Consider the following 7219-nt stretch of genomic DNA (forward strand, 5'->3'; position numbering starts at 1 on the left):
CCGTGTGAGGATTTTCCCATCACCTAAAGGATCATATAACGTCGGCTCGCTGACAATACCTCGTATCTGCAAATATACGACTTTTCAGGAGAGACAAAAAACTTTTTTTCGTAAGTGTGGTGCTCAATACACAGATTGTTTTAGGAAAAAAGCGACATTGAAGACGCTTATAATTTGTCGTTTTAAAGGCACAAGCCTACATAAACGTGTTAAACTAACAGTGTAGATACGATAGTTTGGATTTCAAAAAAGTTGACTGACTATGTACATACGCCACATACGACAATTTGAATCTAAATCCGATCCTAATATTAACATAAAAATTACAGTTACGATGTTTTGAAATATGGGCTATATAAAATATGCAATACGAGATAATCATGTAATTACAAATTATCGTATCAGCGTATACACTCTGATAAACGTGATTAATACAGTTTTATAATATTGTATTGCATTGTATTACTTTACCAAGGATATAATGGGGAAAAATAATAAAACGTGAGCATTTTAATATTACTTGTAAACAAGAGCATGGCGATCTCATAAGGCCTACTATTCGATATGACAATATAAAAGGCCATAAAACGTAACACTGACTATTGTTTATCAGAAACACGTCAAACAGAAAATGTTTAACTATTGGAAAATCTTAAAATAAGTTTATTCTTACCAAATTGATGATTTTACATAAAAATATCACGTCGTTGAAACTTTACGTCGACGTCGCCTTCACACGAGGTTTTGTCATAGTAAAAAATAGACCAATTACAATACGACATATTGGCACGTGTCATTACTTGCCACTTCTGATTGGACAAGAACTACGAGATTTTGTCACAGTATGCGCCTCTAAAAAACATTTACGATGGCTAAATAAAACAAAAAACTTAATTTTGCAGATACGAGGTTTTGTCAGCGAGCCGACGATAAGCACCACTGTCTGTTGCTTTGAAAAGTCCTATCTATTACTATTTTATTGCAAGACTCCCAATTTTCTCTTTCCATCAACGATGTATGAGTTCATACATGAGTTTGATGATTTTACATTTGAAATCAACACATAGCAAAGTTTACTGTGAAAATGAATCGCAATTTCGATTGGGAATTCTCCTTTGTAAAATCAAATTTCCAAATACCGCTTTTAAATAGGTTAAAGAAGGACGTAAAATTCCATTCATTTCATTTTTTGAATAGGTTACAATACATTCCCATTTTATTTGGTCGTGAGCACTAAAACAAGCCTTTTCTCCCATTTTATTTGGTCGTGAGCATTAAAACAAGCCTTTTCTACCTTTTAGAAACATGTAATCCGATTTTAATTTAACTCTGAACATATACTTTAACTACTTCAACTACTTTACACTATTTTCGATTTTAATGGAACTATACATATAGGAATTAAGTTTTTATGTACAGGCCGTATTCGTCCATCATCTGTTACATAAAAACACAATTCTAATTAGAAAGACCAAACGCAAACAGTAGCGACTCTAGAACGTGGGGTAAAAGCAGGAGGGGAGAGGGGACTCTTGTGGTTGAAATTCCAAGCCGGGGGTCTAAGGGGTTAAATTCCACACCCCTAGAAAAAAAAAAATTTCTGAGACACATAGGGCGATTGGCGAATGTCACGAAATAACACATTTCTTTGAAACGAAGTGGGTGTGCAATAATGGAAACAAACTAGTTTCATGGATGGTCGGTTGCTCTATACACTTCGCTTCCGACTTAAATACGCATGAATCATCAAAACTACAACTACTCAGACACATTAATTGATATACATAATATGTTATACACTTATTGCAATCCATTTATAGAAATAGAGATGTTAAAACAGAACCTTAAAAACACACGCGATCTTCAGACAACTGACCTATTTTCGGCGTGCGTTCCTACATATGATGTAGAAATAGAATTCTCATGCCTACACTTCGAGACGAATGCCTTTATATGTAGCTTCCATTGCAACCATGAGTATATTAAAAAGATTTCATCTAAATTGTTGGTTTGAAGGTTTGATTATAGGCCGCGAATTCTAAGGTTCGTTGAATCCTATTGTTAGACATAAAAATATAATTACCAGTATATAGTCGTGATAGTTCTGAATAGTTTAGTTTAGGGCTAAATTCAGTTTGGTAAGCACCCTAAAAATTATGAAATTCGGGTTAACATAAAAAAAATAATTTAGTTAATACATGACAATGTCACAAATTTGGAGTCAAAAAGTTGATATAATTTTATTTAATTTTTTTTTCACTGAGCTCCAGAACACAACTAAATATATCATTTGACGTACTTAAATAGAGTTCCGTACCTTGAATGACAATTCCATAATATGTCACTGTTCCGTTCACACAAGTTTTGTATTCAGCCCTTTGTACTCTATCAAGTGCAATTACTGCAAGTCTTTCGGAATTTGCAAGACGTACATTGTGAAGTGCACTTTCTAACGGAAATAAACCTTGTCTGTCTTAGTATTTTTAGAACTGTAAGCGTCCAACATGCCGACAAAAAGACGTGAACTATTGAGGATTTGTTAGTTAAAAATCTGAGGTACTCGGAATACAAGTTTTAGCGCTGTAGTGAACATCAGGAATTATTGAATCAGAAAAGTGTTACGTTGATCGTGCAAAGTCTTAATATTTTAATGGGAATTTCACACAAGCCAGTAAAAACAATCTGCAATCAAATTACCCCTCGATCCATCCTTTTAGTGTTTTTCATAATGATAGGTCTCTTTCAACCTGGACAGTAGCCCCCACCAGAAAGTTTCATCTCGACCTATTAAATCCTGACCCCTCAGGTTAGCGAGCAAGTGTCTGGGTGTAAATTTGGAAGCCGCGGTGGCTCAGTGAGTTGCACTCTTGCTCGCTAACCTGAAGATCCAGGGTTCAATCCCGGCATAGGTCGAGATAATACCTTTGGATTTTTCAACCCGGTTTCCTCCTGTCAGTGATGCAGGTAAGAGGGCTGACATGGAAGCGTCTAGTCGTTTGGATGGGACAATAAACCGAGGCCCCGTGTGCTACAGGCTGTGCACGTTAAAGATCCCTCGACAGATCGAAATCGAAAAAGTGCAGGCTAATGCCGCTGTCCTGGCAAAATTTCCCTCATCGCACCTGCATGGCGTTGCCCGTCTTCATTAGCCAACATGGTGCAGAAAAGTAGGACGTAAAACTCATTTCCTGGATGTAAATTTGCATTCACAGAACTGTAGCATTTTCATCTCGTTTTCTGTTAAGTTGATGTATCATTTGAATGTGTTCATTCGATGGATTGGCCTATCTTTTTATTTTTATAAAAACAGTACTACAAAGTTGTTAGTTGTGTTACTGTATAGATAGTCCGAGATGCCATAATTATATCAAAGGCTCCTACTCGAAACTGTTCAAATGAAACAAAAAAGACTTTAGCTTATTCGCTTATTATTATTTGGTTTATAAGTTCGTAATACAAGGCTTTTCAATATCGAAATATTTTTAAATTTGACTACACAATGACTTATATAATCAGCGACACACAATATTAGTCTTGATTACGGATTACATTGTTATTAAAATTATATCCCTTTGACCACCTGTTGATTCTTTAGTTCAATGCTGCACGTGCCAGATGAAGAAGGTGATGTGAATTTCATTTTGTTACAGAACGAATCTGTGTATTTAACGTTAGAAAGTCAATTTTAATAACGGTAATATATTGAAAACATCTTTTTATCACAGTAAACACATTTGTAGACCAACATTACTGTATTGAACCTTACATTTATAGAAAAATTCGATTTATCAATAAATCTGCAAAGACAGTACTTCGGATAATACAGTGGTTGTACAATGAAACGTTGTTAAACAGCTGTCCTGATGAAGGTTTTAAATCCGAAACACGAATGGATTAAAATCAACTATTGCTATTTGCCTTGAATGTGTGTTCGCTAATACTGACGGCATAATTTTGTCAGACAGAAAGTGGGAATGATGACAGAAAATCCATACCAAAGATCGAAAACTTCTTTTAATTACCACTAGAAATCATAGTTTGTATGCCCCTTTTTCAAGGTCAAATTCGGGAAGACAAAATTATGCCGAATTTGATCTTAAACCATGAATGATGAAAAAAGGGCATACATACTGTACAACATGAATGAATGATTACTACCACTAGAAATCACTTGAAACTGACCCCCTCTCCCCTTAACTCTCCCATATACTCTGCTTATAAAAAAACATTATAGGACAGTAGGCCACATCATTGTGAACTTTTGTTTGGGAAGAAAACCTGTGTATTGAACAAATACAGTTTTATGAAAGATAAGTCAATTTAATCATATTTAAGTCATTTATTCATTTAAATTTTTGCAAAGTTAATTAAATTCATTTCCAGCTGTCTGATGAGGATTTTTTTTTATCCGAAACCCACCTAAATAGAATGATAGGAGCTCTTTTTAATTCAACTTCAATTTATTTGTTTTATTTAAATTGACAGTGATATGATTGGTGGTGAATGCTTAATTGTGTTGTTTTGAAAGAAAAGTCAGGAAAGTCATGAAAAACTACTTACTAATAGACAAGTTATGTTATGTTTTTGAAATTTAACTATCTTCCCCTGACAATAACTTTAGAAAGAGCGTCTAGTCAATCAGATGATTCCCCGTATGATGCAGGCTTTGTACAGTCCCGTTCCCTATTTAAGGATATAAATCGAAAAATCGGTGGCACTGTCATGGCAAAAACACTTCTGTTGCGAATTGCAGTATTACTATAAAAATATATTTCACAGTTTTACAGAAGGTAAGCTAACTACTAACATAACTATACTTTTGAAGTTCTTCCAAAAGCATTTGTCTTTGATTGCAGTATAACCATTAAAATATATTTTATTTTATTTCATAATTGCTATGATATGTAATGGATGTTTGAAACTATATGTTTTAAAGAAATTATGTCTACTGAATGTCGCTGTTTTACAGAAGGAAATAGGCACATATCTATACTTTTGAACTACTTCCAAAAGCATTTGTCTTTGAATGTTTTTTTTTCCTACGACAGTCTAATGACTTCAACCAATCATAGCATGTCCTATAGAACCCGTTTTTGATACATATTATAACAAAAGCTGTATTGGAATTTGCTAATTTGTTGGCGAATACATAATGGGAAGACACTTGCTTTTACACGTAGGGCGATATTTTTCTGCACATCTGCAATGGAATTAGCTGCTATTTAGGGGTATACATTTTGGCCATCACATGACAAGATAGGCTTTCGTACACACGTATTGAGCCTCTATACTTCCGTCATACACGACCCATACCAGCTCTACATGCAATGATTTTTACAGATTTTTTATTTGTACCCACTGTATTATTCATCTATGAAAGCTGTGATGGCTTTTTCTACTATGTGGGTGTATATTTAATGTGTTACATGTGACGCACTAATGTCTAATGTTTTGTAGATGATGGTTAAAAAGAATAGTTAGAGATAATAGTTAAACAGAATAGTTATAGATAATGGTTAAGACGAATAGTTATATTTAATGGTTTAGAAGAATAGTTATAGATAATGGTTAAGAAGAATAGTTATAGATAATTGTTTAGAAGAATAGTTATAGATAATAGTTAAAAAGAATAGTTATAGATAATGGTTAAGACGAATCGTTATATTTAATGGTTTAGAAGAATAGTTATAGATAATGGTTAAGAAGAATAGTTATAGATAATGGTTTAGAAGAAAAGTTATAGATAATGGTTAAGAATAGTTAAAGATAATGGTTAAGAAGAATAGTTATAGATAATGGTTTAGAAGAATAGTTATAGATAATGGTTTACAAGGATGATTATATTTAATTGTTTACAAGAATAGTTGTAGTTAATGGTTTACAAGAATAGTTATAGATAATTGTCAAGAAGAATAGTTATTGATAATGGTTAAGAAGAAAAGTTATAGATCATTGTGAAGAGGAATAGTTTAAGACAACGATTCAGAAGAATTATTGAATATTATGGTTAAGTTAGATGATAAGCAGTTTTGTTTTAGACTAATGAAGCGTTTTGTTTCTTGTTTGCAGGTTAAGATGGAACAGAAGATGAAAATTACATCTCATATTATACTGACTTTATCTGATACAAAACACAAAGATTCTAAATGTAGCTACCTCAAAAAATATATGTAATGGTTCTCAAATGCTAGATGGTTATTACCAGACTGTTTTATTGTCATTGTGAGATATTTCTTATTATTTCATATTGAAAGGCCTTGACCAACTAGCAGATTCAGGTCTTTTATATTGCGTTTATAGAAAATTTGTTGTGATTTTCGTCTTTTGGACGATAATGGTGAATAAGATTTTTGGGTAGAATTCCGTGTATTTTCTAATGAGTTCTTTTGTGAATAGCTGCTTTCAACTAAAACCTCATTTCTATTCCAAGAGTATTGCAATTTTAAGTAAGATTTATTGGCGTTTGATTGTGAAGTATTGTAAATCATTTAATTTGTCTTGCTTAGACTTAGTTATTGTTCGCACGTTCGTTATGTCTATACAGCTGTGAAATATCTTGGTATGGTATATCAAACAGTCAATATCTAAATGTACAATATTGTGTCACTCTGTAGTATACCCTGAGATGTCTGGCAGATATCCTTTGGCTTACATGTTAGTTGTTTAAAGAGTTTTAAATACTTTTGGATCGAGAAAACTATTCTCAAAGAAATATCCCACATTTTCAAATGATTCTAATATGCGTTAATAATTGCGCATTTCAAGGTCAGATATTGCTATTAAGTATTTCTATGCTCATGTATACACGAATGAAAACATTCAAAATACTAAGTCGACCTAGAAGAGACGTTTGATAAATGAACAAGCATCTTCAGAATTCACTTTTATGAATTTTTAGTTTTGTCCATGAAAATCCAAACTTTGCAGCTTCACCAGGGCCACACCACTTGAGATAGGAAGTTGAAATGTACACAGCAACTAGTTTGAAATCTTAGCTTTTCAATGCCACAAACCGCGATTCCATATCTGCCTTACTTTGGAAGCACTGAGCGTTTCAGTTTTGTCCATGAAAAACCGGAATTTTTGGCACTTTTCCGCAAAAAAAAAGTGCTCAGAATTCACTTTTATGCACATTGGGGAAGAGCTAGAGAAGCACCGAGTCCAAAAAACCGGGTTTCATCGATTTCCGAGACCAAAAAAATTCGACCCAAAAATGGAC

Source organism: Lottia gigantea, assembly GCF_000327385.1.
Source record: "Lottia gigantea unplaced genomic scaffold LOTGIsca_312, whole genome shotgun sequence".
NCBI lineage: Eukaryota > Metazoa > Mollusca > Gastropoda > Lottiidae > Lottia > Lottia gigantea.